Here is a 12,340-nt window from a genome sequence, read left to right as displayed (position 1 = left end):
ATTTATGAGACGAAGACAAGAACAGTCCTATGAACCTCAAAGTATTTTGGAAAGTCGGTTCGGGCTGCGTTTTTTTTTCTCTTGGGAACCGAATGCTGAGTAACTCCCTTCCCACACCAGGCTGATGGTTTCGTACAGCTGGTACGCAGCCTCTTGACAGTGGAAATTGCTTTCCCTTGCCCTATGCCAGCGGGTAGGAGGGAGGAGGACTCCTGGGTCTGCAAAGATACGCAGCCACCTACACCCTCTGCAAGTCAGGCTATTAAAAAAAAAAGAAAAAACACCCCAAAATCCTGAAGCGTGAAAAACGTTCGCTCCTTTCACGCACCGCACGCAGCTTCTGCTGGTGGCTGCGTGGCACGGAAAGGCAGCGGGACCAGTGGGACGCACGGCTTCCCAGCACTGGCACCCATGGGTGGCTCCGCCAGGGCTGCATGGGGGACCCGTCCCCATGTCCTTGCCCCCAGCACCCCGCTCACTCATCCCATTCTCACTCCAGAGGTTGCAACCAGGATGGAGACGAGGAAACCAGGATCCTTCTCATTCCCTGTGGGACCGGTGCTGTTTTGGGGCCGGCAAAACCCCGCTGGCACCGGGACGCAGTGCATAGGGGACGTTCACTTGCACTAGGACCGCGCCAGCCCAGGGCAAATCCAGCACCCACCCAGTGGGCCAAGAGTTCCCATGCTGGTTTTGGAGACACTGCTTGGGTGGTTGCAAAACGTGGTGGTTATGCGGGTGGACGCGGTGGGAAACCCAAATCTGCGGCTGCACAGATGTGCCACCGCCAGCTCGACCCCATTAACACCAGAGCCCTCAGGATGCTACAGATCCTAAAAGAAGGGAAGATCCTAAAAAAAAGTGGGATGCTGGCATCCCACCAACCCCATAACTCAGGACGGAGGGGTGCAGGTGGCATTTTGGAGACACCAACACCATCCCCGGGGGGGGCACATCCAGCCCCGCTCCCTGCAGCGCCCTCTCCCCCAGTGCCCACCCCGCAGCTTGGCAGGGTGAGGGTGGCACACGTGCGGTGACAACGGGTCGGGGACACACAGGCAGGGAGGAAGCGTCACCTTCACGTGCCCCCCCCCAGCAGGGGTGCGCCCAAGCGGATTATTTGCCCCCGCAGCCAAGGGCGGCCACGTTTGCCGGAGAGGGGTCCATGGAAAGGGGGGGGGGGGGACACAGCGCACAAAGGGATGCTCTAGGGAGCTGGGGGGCCCTGCTTGGCTGGTGCTGGGGGCCTCCTGCCCAGGCCCCCAGCCCGCCCCGCTCCCTCCCTCCCTGCCCCCCCTTTCCTCTCCCAGGCTAAATTCTCCCACAGCCTCCATTGACGTCCTGCCTGCGTCACCGTCTCCAGCACAACCAGACAGCACGTGGGAGAGGCAGGTTTAAAGCGGCAGGGCCACGCCACGGCTCCAGCTGCGCGCCCCGGCAGCGGGGTGCCCCGCAAGGGGGGTCACCCCCCAAAACCCCTCTGCGCCCCACATCTCCCTCCCAACCCCCCTGGTACCCCGCAGCCCTGCTGGGAGGGGGTTCCCCATGGCAAAGCGCATGGCACGGGGCGCGAGGAGGCTGCTGTCCCCTGCAGCAAGGCTCGCACGGGAGCGTGTAAATATTTTGCTTCCAGGTCTGCGCCCGCATCCCCTCCCCGCCGCTCTCCAAACCGAGCCCCGAGCGGGGGCCAGGAGCGCAGGAGGCCGGTTTGTGCTCCAAGTGCAAGCTCGCAGCCCTGGCTCCAAAACCCGGAGCCAGACTCTTGGTGGTTTTGATTTTTTTTTTAATTTTTTTTTCCCCTCCCCGCTTGGCCCCGGGCCAGTCCTTTTGCCTTTATACATCTGCGCTTCGCATGTGCTGAACCCAAGGTGTGGCTCGGCTGCGGTCCCAAGGGCTGCACACCCCCAGCGATCGGGGTGGGGGGGTCACGAGCGGGGAGCTTTGCGAGGGGTGGGACGCAGGGTGCCGCGCGGGGACTCAGCCCTGGGTTGCAAGAAGCTTTTTGAGGTCTCGTGTGCTCGCCCCAAGGCCCACTCACCGTTTTTGCCCTGGGATATTGTCTTACACCGAAGGACGTCGGCTCACCCGTGACTCAGGGCTTCGGGCTGGGTGGGAGCGCAGCCCCCCAGCCCGCCCCAGCCCCGCTTCCTCTCCGTGTCAGCCCTACAACCCTGGGTCTATTTTTGGCTCTTCCCTTCTATTTATTGCACCAAATCCGCGTGCGGTTGGAGAACGCCGCGGTGTTTGCTTTATGATTGCTTCCTTCCCAGCCGTAACCTTTTGCCTTCAAACGGGATTCGCCCGGCTCCTCAGCCCACGGGAGCTGGAGCGGGCGCTGCGTGCCCAGCTGCCCTCTCCCGGCACGGCGGCCGCGTGCCACCTGCGTTGGGACACAGATCCTTGGCTCAGCCCCAGTTTTTGGTGCAAAGCCGCCCCCGTGCGCTGCCCTCCCTGCACCTCCGGCTGCTTTTGGCTCCCCAAGGCACAAATTCCCCCCAATGCATCACCCCCCCATGAGGACCCGAGCCCCTGCTTGCAGCCAGAGCTGCTCGGTGCTTTGGTTTCAGGCGCAGACGGATGGGGGAGTGGGAACCACCGCGGCGAGCCCTCAAACGGGAGCCACCAACAGAGAAAAAGCGACAAAACCAGCGAGCTGCTGAAGGCAGCCACCCTCAGCGTCCTGCCCGCTCCCGCAGACCGTCTGCGGCCGCCAGAGGAGCTGAGTCAGGGCCCCCAGCGCTCTGCCCACAAGTGGCCCCCAGGGGACACCGCCAAGGGGGACAGAAGTGAGGCCACCCCCAGCCCAGGGCTGGCCCCAACCACGTCCCCAGGCCCCTTTCCAGGACACACAGAGGGTACATGTGGGGTGCACCCTGTGCCAGCCCCCTGTTTGCAGCATCCAAGGGCTGCTGCAGGCACCAAACCCCCCTGGGGCGAGCTCAGCCCCGGAGGGGCTGCTCCAGAGGTTTCAACCCCGGATTAGAGCGGTGCTGGGGGCAGATCCTGCAGGCACAGCGAGATCCGGCGCCCGCTGCCGTGGGATTTCTTGGCACGAGGCCTCTTTTAGCACCCCCGAGGGTTAAGCCCAGCACGCAGCTTATCAGCTAAACAGGGCTGCGAAAACGGCTATCTCGGAACCAAAACCACGGGGCGCCTTTGCAAATTCACGTTAGCTGGATCTCTTCTCTCCTTGTCCCTTCCCAGGCACGAAATCGCAGCTCTGCTCCCCCTTTTCTGGCGCGCGGAGCGAGGGAAGCAGCCGGCAGAGGACGGCCCCAGCAGGCTCCCCGAGCAAGAGCGCAGCCTTGGTGTGTGGGAGTAGCTGCTGATCGGGAGCAGCCCAATTTCAAGGAACTCCCCGAAGTTGCATGCCTTCGTGTCTTGCTGAATCAGAGCTCGAGACGCAGAGCGGCTCCGCAGCCTGCAGAAAGCCGGGCTCAGAGTCAGGCCCTTGGCTTTCCGCACCCAGGACACCCTGGGTGCACGCAGCGGTCTCCACACCCCCCTGCAACGAGACCCAGACCCTCCCCGGAGCCTGCAATTCCTGCCTGCACGCCTGGCCCTAATGACAGGGCCCGGCTCCTTCCCATCACCCAGCCAGTCCAACCAGCACAAGCTCTCCTGGGCGAGGTCCTTATCACCCACAGCTCGAAGCAGCCTCCCGGCCCCGCTCCGGCACCGCATTGGGGGGCACAGAAGGACCCAGGAGCCCCCCATCGCCCCGCTTTGCCCCCATTTCGCACAAAAAGATGGAGGCAAGAGGCCAGAATCAGCACGAGCCCCCCCCTGCCCGGCTGCCCTCGCCGCTGCTCACTTGATCCCCTCGCCTCCTCCCCGCGTAATCCCCGCTCGCCTCCCGGTGCCCTGGGCTCCGCGCTAATGCCGAGGGCTGGCCGGCGGCCACCCGGCGCCTCTCCCGGTTACACAACGCGGCACCGAGCTGCTCACGGCCACAGGATGCCAGGGAGATCCTCGAGGCCATGGCCCTGGGGAGCCCTCATCCTGCCCCGGTGCTGCATCCCTTTCTTCTCCCTTTCCCTGCTCGCTCTCGCCAGGCGTCCCAGCGCCCCGTTCCCAAAGGCCTCGCAGGGTGCCCGGCACAGAGATGCTCCCCCCCAGCTCCTTCTGCCCAAGGAATTAATTTTGCTCTCTGAACAGCCGTGTCACATCGCCCACTGCTCACCCTGCCCTGCCTGGGTGCTCCCTCTCATCCTTCACCCCCATTTTTTGGGACCCAGCCACGTCCCTGGCTGCAGGGACCCCCGATTCAGCCACCCGGTGGCTGAAACCAAGCCCCAGTTTGCTCCTTCCATCCCAGTTTGCTCCTTGCAAGGGGACGGATGAACGCAAGCCCTCCCTGGAGGGACAGTGTGGCACCCCAAGGAGCCGAGCCCCCGGCCCCGTGCCTCCCCCCCAGCCCTCTCCCTGCGAGCAGAGGCTGGAGCAGAGCATCACCTCCCCGCCACGCGCTTATCTGCTCTGCCGCAGACCTGCTCGCCTGCTGGGGAGCTTTGAAGATAAGCAAGGGCTCGGGAGAGCGGGGATTGAAGGCTCAGGCTGCCACGCCGGGGGCTGCTATTCCCAGCCAGACGTGACCGTGGGCCGGGTGGCCGGGCCACCAGCCTCTTTTGGGGACCACCTGCGGGTGCCCAGGTGGAGAAGCCTTGGAGCTGGGATGGGTGCCCAAATGCGCGCCCCTTCCTCGATGCAACGTGGGGACCCCCAGCCGTGCCCTTCCCAGCTCCAGCACGACACAAGAAGTGCTGCCGGGGCATCTTCTGCAGAAGTCTCCCCAAAGCCCCGGTGCCCCGTGGGGTACCCGGCTCCCCACCGGCACGGTCCCCGCTCCCATCGAGTCCCCACGAGGGGCCGGCGCCGGGGGGGAGGTTAGGACAGCGAGGACATTTCGTTCCCTGCTCTCCCCTTAAATTATCCTGCCACATATAGTAGAGCTCAGCACTATTTTTAGGCTTTGCTTGTTTAATTATTGAGAAAGGGTTTGAAGGAGCTCTCGAAGATGAGACGAGCACCCGCGGGTGCTCACCAAATTTCCTCTTCCCACTGCTGCCGGCGGGGTTTGCTCAGCCCCGATGCCCGCGATGGGCACCGGGTGCTGCCCTCCAGAGCAGAGCCCGGCACACACCACGCACCCCCTGCGTTGTCCCACAGCATCCCCACCTGCTCAGGGACCCTCGCAAGGCTCCCCGGGCACAACACGAACCCTCCAAACCCTCTCACTCCCCGTTTCAGCACTGGGAAGCCCTGGGGCCACACCAGCACAACCCCACTGCTGGCGTCCACCAGCTACAGATGCAGCCCTGCAACTCCCCCTTTTTATTTTTAACCAAAACGGCGCTTTCCTTGCTGAAAAGCGACCTTATTCTCAGCTCACCCCGTGCAATCTCAACGGCAGGAGATTATTATTATTTTTTTTTTAAAAAAAAGCATTTCCTTTCATGTTTCCACTTACAAAAAGCCAAAGAGAGGCCGGCCTTTCTTGGAGATGAAAGCGCTGTGGTCAACTGGAAGGCTGCGGAGACTTCAGCCAAAATAACCCGTAATGAAATAAGAGGCAGGCACACGACGGGCAACCACCGGCACGGGTTGGTAGCCCCGGCTCAGCAGCACCTCCGCAGACCTGGCCACGAACCCGGGGCTTCAAGGAAAGCCCCGATTTACCCCAGCTGCTGGCAGGAACCCCACCAGCCGAGGGCACGGGGTGCCATGGTGGGTTTGGTGATGCTGCCCGTGGTTTTGACCCTAAGGAAAGGGGAAATAAATCCCAAGAAATCACCCCGTATTCGGGCTGCTCGCCCTCAGCCGTGCCGGGTGCGATGACAGCGGTGTCAGCGCCACGGACAGCGAGGTGCTACAGGTGGCGTGCAAATGCCTCCAGGGGATGAGAAATGCTGCTAATCCCCCCGGGGAAGGACACTGGGGTGACCCCAGCTCCGTGCCCTCCGATCGAGCACCAAACCCGACCTCACCACGGGGCCACCGGGTGCCACCAGCGGGTGCCACCAGCGGGATGCTCCAAACCCCACGGGCACCTTTGGGGACGGAGGCGGGGGGGGGGCTCGGTGGCACCTCGGGTTGTCAGCCCCTGCTCCTTAACACCCTGACAAGCTTCTAACTCTTTCATTTGTTACACCGTGAACCTTTTTAAATTAATGAACATAAGGTTGTCACGGTTGCCGTGGCGACGACACGTTGCCGGAGCAACGGCAGCGATGCAGAGCCTGCCGAGTATAATCAGGGGTCAGGCTAACGAGGGAGCCGGGATGCTGGGGGGGGGGGGTGCAGCAAGGGGCAGAGAGCCCCCGGCCCCAAAAACCAACACCAACAAGTGGAAAAAACCCAGCATCGCCCCGCTCCCCCCAGCCCCAGGGAGCAAAATCTGCCCCGGTGCCCTCGCTGCCTGTGCGCCCCGAGGATGCGCACGCTCCCCGTGAGCCTGATCCTGCCAACGGGGAGGATCAGCCAAGGAGCCAGGCATTTTGCTGCCCCAGCTCATCCTTTTTGTGCCCCCCGTGGGGCTTATAGGGTTCCAGGCATCACCAGCTGGGGAGCAGAGCGGGGGCGAGCAGGACCAAGGGCAGCCGGGGACCCAAATGGGGCAACCAGGGACCGAGCACGGACCAAAATCACTGAAATTGGGAGCAGGAAAAGTCTTTTTGCAAGATCTCAAGGCCAAGCAGTGGGGTAAATCTTGAGCTGCTGGGGCCCAGGACGTCCCCCAGCGTCCCCTCCCCGGTGCAGGGTGCGGCGACAGCCTTGGGGCTGACGTCTCCCCGAGACCAAAACCCGAGGGTGTGAGCGGGAGAAAAATGGGGTGGGGAGGCGAGTTTCGGGGCTGGGGATTCCTCGGCCTGCAGGGGGGTGTGGGTTTACCCCCGGGCAGGAGCACGGCACTGTCCCCAAGCTCCCTGCAGCGGTGCGGGGCCACAGATGGGGTTTTTCCCCCCTATTTCTTTCAGGGGGGATCCGACCCCACTCATCCTTGTCCAGGCACCGCTGCGAGCCCTGCAGAAGGGAAAACGGGTGGCGGGGATGAGCTGTGAACACCCACTCCCTTCCCAGCCCTGGCGAGGCACAATGCAAAGCGCATCCCCTCCAAAAAAAAAAATAGATGCCAGGAGCTTCTCCAAAAGCAGCTCAACAAATTTTATTATCTCCCTGCGCTGCGGGAAGGGCTCTCGTGTTGGGGGGCACCGAGGGGCCCCCCCTGCCCTGCCCGCACCGCAGCGAGGCGGCCGAGGACACGGCGCGTCCCCGAGCCCAACTCTTTGTGCTGAGGTTTCGTAAGCGCACACGTGCGCGGGTGCCGGAGCGCGGCTGAGCTCTCAGAACCCTTCCAGCAACGCCGCCTGTCAGGGAAGCGTCTAAATATTTCTACTTCCCCCCCAAAAATACATTTTTCATCAGAATCAGGAGGGGAGAAGACCAAAATCCACATTCGGGCTTGAACAAAAGAAGCGTTTTGTAATGGGAAGGAGGACGGGACCCCCATGGGACCCCCAAGGGAGTGAGCCGTGCGCTTTCCCTGGGGTTTGCCGGCTTGCAGCGCGCTGTGCCGCCCCGTTCCCATCCTGCTGATGGGAGGAGAAGCACATCGGGCCCCGGGGGAGAGATTTGCCCGGCCACCTGCTGGGCTCGCTGCTGAACCCGGGGCCGGAGCGGAGCCTGGCTCATCTCGCGTCCCAGATAACGCTGTCACCCCGCAGAAAGCAGGCTCGCCCCGGCAATCTCAGCGGCGAGGCCAAAGGGTGAAGGAGATACGGCACGGCTCCCCTCCCGCTGCTAAAAGCAGGGCTGTGGCGCCTGGGGGGGGGACACGAGCGGTCCCCAGCCGTCCCCGGCCTTGCTCTGCTCTCCATCACTCGCTGGGAGCTCGGGCAGAGCCTCACAAGTGCAAATCAGGGGGAAACCACCAAGAATAAAAGCCTTTTGGGGATTGCAAGGGCGCTGGGGGTGTTTTCCACCACGACGGGGTGGCTCCTGGTGGGGAGATGCAGGCAGCAGGCTCTGGGCCCAAAATTTGACAAATTTAACCCAGCAGCCAAGCCGCAGCTTCCCGTTCAGCAGCAGCATCGTGCGCCCGGGTGATGCTGTGCCCCCTTCCCCGCTTTTCCTTTCCTTGCCTGAGAGAACAAAAAGGTGAGGAAGGACAAAAAGCGCAAGGACCTGGCCCTCCCAGCTCCTCGGGTCCCCCCAGGCACAGCTCATCCCCATCCAAAAGCCCCCCCCAAGCTCCCCCCTCTAAAGCCAGGGCACAGAACTTGCTCTCTCCCAACCCCAATCTCCTCCAGCATCTATTTTCTTCCTGCCCAGCGTTGATTTCCCTCACCTAATTGCCTGGAAAGCTCTTCTCCCTTCCTCTAATCAGTCTGGAGCAGACTTTCTCTAGATAATTGTGCCGAGACCTGATCACCCTTCTCATCTCCATCTCTCCAACACTCCCATTTCTTCACTAAACTCATCTGCCGAAGCTGCGCTCCTTGGTCTAATTATTTCAAGGCTCTGCTGAGTTATTTAATTGCTTGCTCTTCTGGCGCCCGTATCTGAAGGCTCCCAGAGCAGCTGGGACGGGACTTGGGGCCGTTCCCAGAGACCGAACCTGCTCCAGGTGTGGCGAACCCAGAGCAGAGCCTGGCTGAAAAAACCCCTCCGAAGGGCGACTGCAGGACACGGCGAGAGGAGCAGAGCCCCAAGAGGTTTCGCTGAACCCCACGGGACCATCCCTGGGGCTCACACAACCATCCCCAAGCTCCTTTTGGGGCCAGGCTGTGATTTTCCCACCCCAGCATCAGCCTGCAAGAGCCCATCAAGGGCAGCAGCCCCCCCGATGCCCTGTGTCCGAGGTCCCTGCAGCCCCCCGAGGGCGCAGCCGGGGCCATTCCCCTTTTTTCCCCTTCTCCCCTCTCGGCCAGGCCCAGCAGCTCCGTTATCACCCAGCCTCGTCCTCTCCCCCAGGTTAATTGATCCCCTGTTTTGTTTTCTTATCAAATCGCTCTCAGCCTCGGATGCTCCTCTAATCAATTCTCAGCCCTATCTGGCCCAAGAGCCACCGGAGACCTTTCTCTGCAGACACCACCGTATCTAATCGCCGGGGGACTTTACCTAATTGGTGTAAAACCTGATTTCTTTCCCTAATCGCTCTGAGGCCCTGATTCACTTATCTAATCGCTCCAAAGCCCGGGCCTTGTACACCTCTCCGGAGCTCCAGCATATCCTCTCGGATCGGTTTTTTACCCCCGCAGGTGGCTTGGCTCTCTTGACTCCCTAATCCCCGGGCTGCTTGATCTCTTTAACTAATCCGGCCAAGATTTGGCACCCGCGCTCGGCTGCTCCCCTAACCCAGTGCCGGCAGGGCTCAGCCTCCCTCCCCACCTTGTGGCACCAGATCTGGGCACAAACCCGTTGATTTTTGATTTTTTTGCCAGGCGGTGCCACCCTCGGACCCGGCACAGCTCGCCACGGCCCTCGCTTCCCTCCCGGTGAGTCACGTCCGCTGACTCAGGCCGGAGAAGTTGACATCCCCAAAAAAACATCCACGAGCACCAGCCTGGAAGGAGCTCGGGGCTGGGGCTGCAGGGGAGATTCCCCCCCCCCAAGGAGTTTCACAACCAGGGAGCGAGCCCACCCTGTGCGCCAGCCAGGAGTGATGCCCAGATCCTGCCCCCGCTCCCACCAACCCTCCCCTCGCTCCCCCAGCCTTGTGCCCACCTCTCCCCATCCCCACCCCGCAGCATTCCCAGCCCCAGGGCTCGTCCTTTACCCCTGCACCTCAAAACCTCCCCTGCCCGCAGCTGGTGGGGACGGCCCCAAGGCTGCCCTGGCTCAGGGGCACCAAGTGGCTCCTGCCCCACGCTCCTGTCCCTGCTCAGCCCCATGCAGGGAGGTTTTGGGGTGCAGAGCACAAGCCCTCCATCCCGGTGCTGTGTTATCCCCCCCAGGTACCACCAAAGCCCCGTGCCCCTGTGGTGCAGCGGGAGGCACTCGGGTACCAGCCCGTCCTGGGTCCCTGCCCTCTGCAGGGCTGGGATCACGTTCCCAGAGTGGAGCAGTGGGAATTTTATGCCTTTATTTGCAATCCAGCGCTGACCCCGAGGCCGGGAGGAGAATGAGTCAGCTTCCAGCACAGAGCAGGATTCCTCCTCGGGCCGGAGCTGCTGCTCTGCTTTCAGTTCAGACCGGCACCGTTTGGCGAGGCGGCAATTAAATCAGATAATTAAATTGGCACCCCTCGCCAGAGACAGGCTGCAGCTTTTCCACGCTCACGCTTCCCGCGCAAAGCTCAAATTGAAAGGGAAAAAGCCCCCGAACCTGCCCCCAGCCCAGCACCTGCAGGAGCACCCAGCAAAGCGCCCGGCTCGGGGACTGCGCCCACATCCCCAAAAGAGTTAACGCCGCGCACCTCCAGGCTCTGGAGCCTCTCCAGGAGCTGCTCCTGGCCCCCAGGGGCAAAGCCTTCACCCACCCCCTGACTGCTCTGCCCGGGGGATGCCGCAGGGCTCCGCTGCTCAGCCTCTGACAGATGTCAGCGCTGGCACAGCTCCGGAGGCAGCCGGGAGTGCCACCACCCTCCTGCGCCCATCCCTGGGTCACCGCAGCCCTCGGGGGTGGCCGCCACCTTCACCCACAAGGCGGAGGGAGAGGAAGGTGCCTGGAGGTAGGAAACGGCACAACCAGGCTGCGTTTGGCCCCAGGGGGCTGGTTTAGGAGCTGAGCGGGTCCAGGCGCACCCGCACATGGCACTGCCCCAAGCCCCGGCCTGCTGGGCGCAGCGCTGCGCCCCAACCCATCCACCCCTGCAATGCAGCACCTTTGCTCCATGTTTTTTTTTTTAGGGGGATGAGCCCAAATACAGCCCGGGGAGCATCCTCTCCTCAGGGATGAGGACAGCCAGGCAGGCCCAGGAGCTGCTTTCCCCTGGTTTGTGCCAGAGCTGGCTCCCTCTCGGAGAAAACCGGGGCCAAGAGCAAGAACCCATCTCAGAAGGGCACCAGCAGAGCTGGATACATGGGATAGCCCCCAAAAAACCCAATCCCAAAGCCCCCATCCCCACCAGGGCTGCTTCACCCTACGAAAGCCCGGCTCCCTGCGGCAGGGCGCTGGTACCCGCGATGCTCCAGCCTGGCACGTTTCCCCGGGGTTGCCAAAGCAACGGCAGAAACACAACAAACAGCAACAACGCGCAGCAGACAGTCGGCAAACATTCCCCTCTTATTTTCTCCCCGGTTCGGTTTGTGCTTTTTCCCCCTCTCCCACGAGGAAGCTGCTGCTGCCATCGGAAGGGAACAACAAGATGATTCTGCGGCGCACGAAGCCCGCGCCATCCCAGCGGGAGCCGCGCTGCAAAACCCCAGCGCCTCCTGGAGAGGAGCCCGGCCAAGCCCCGAACCCGAGGAGCTGCTCACCTCCCTCCCAGGTGCCGAGCAATTGGGGCTGTGCCAGGCTGAATCCCACCTCCGGGGCGGCTGCAGAATTTTTTGGGGATGTCCGGAGCTCAGGGGCAGTCGCGGCGTTCTCCTGGGATGTCCAAACCTCGAGCCAGCAGCGGGGTTTTTGGGGACCCAGGGCTCAGCCCCTTTTTGGATAGGACGGGGAGCGTGCGAGCATCCTCGAGGCTGGAGCTGAAGGACGGGGACGCGGCAGGACAAACCCACGGAGGGGCCTCAGGTGCGCCAAGAGCCCGGGCTCAGCAGGGCAGAGCCACAGCCCGAGCCCCGTGGCCGCGTTAGGGGGATTAGCGGGCGCAGCGTGGGCTCTCCGAGCAGGATTAGTGCTGCTGGCACGTGATGTGGGTGCGAGCCCACGCTCCCCCCGTGCTGCCCCCAAACCAACCTGCCCAACACCCAACCCCTGCTCTGATGGGGTCGGGGCTTTCAGCAGCACCTTTCCAATCCTCGTTCAACAACTTCTCAGCTTTTTAAGCTTGTAAACCCTCAGCAAGAAGCCGGCCCCTGCGCCTCCCTGCTTTTTAACCTCCCCAAATCCAGGCTCAGCTGGGGAAGCCCTGCCCCTGGCAGCCCCACGGAGGGTTTGGTGTCACCTGTGCCCACTGATTGCGCGCAGCAGCTGCCACCAAGCTCCTGCAAACGCGTGCCAGGGGCTGCAGGGCTGAGCCCCGGTGCCCAGAGAGGCGGCCGTTAGGGCTGAGATGGCAAATACACGTCCCATTCTTGCTCTCAGATGCCCATATACAAATGTATGGACACGTGCATACTCCCAGGAGCTCTTTCGCCTCTTTTTCTGAAGCCCACCCTGCTCTCAGATCATTTACAGAGGTAATTACAGAGGCAATTAACGAGCAAGGCAAGGCGCAAGAGCACAAACC

The 12,340-nt window shown here is 62.5% G+C and overlaps 1 protein-coding gene across 1 annotated transcript in view; it reads right to left on the bottom strand.

Annotated features, from left to right (window-relative positions):
• MEF2D (myocyte enhancer factor 2D) overlaps positions 1–2,165 on the bottom strand; it is a 66,593-nt gene extending 64,428 nt beyond the window's left edge. The window contains exon 1 of the mRNA XM_072028226.1: positions 2,039–2,165. The gene's annotated coding sequence lies outside the window, so the exon portion shown is untranslated. The remainder of the gene's footprint in view (positions 1–2,038) is intronic.
• Between the last annotated feature and the right edge of the window lie 10,175 nt (positions 2,166–12,340).

Source organism: Anas platyrhynchos, chromosome 26, assembly GCF_047663525.1.
Source record: "Anas platyrhynchos isolate ZD024472 breed Pekin duck chromosome 26, IASCAAS_PekinDuck_T2T, whole genome shotgun sequence".
Classification (NCBI taxonomy): Eukaryota; Metazoa; Chordata; class Aves; order Anseriformes; family Anatidae; genus Anas; species Anas platyrhynchos.
Note: the sequence above shows the minus strand (reverse complement) of the source record. Positions and strands in the feature narration are given on the sequence as shown.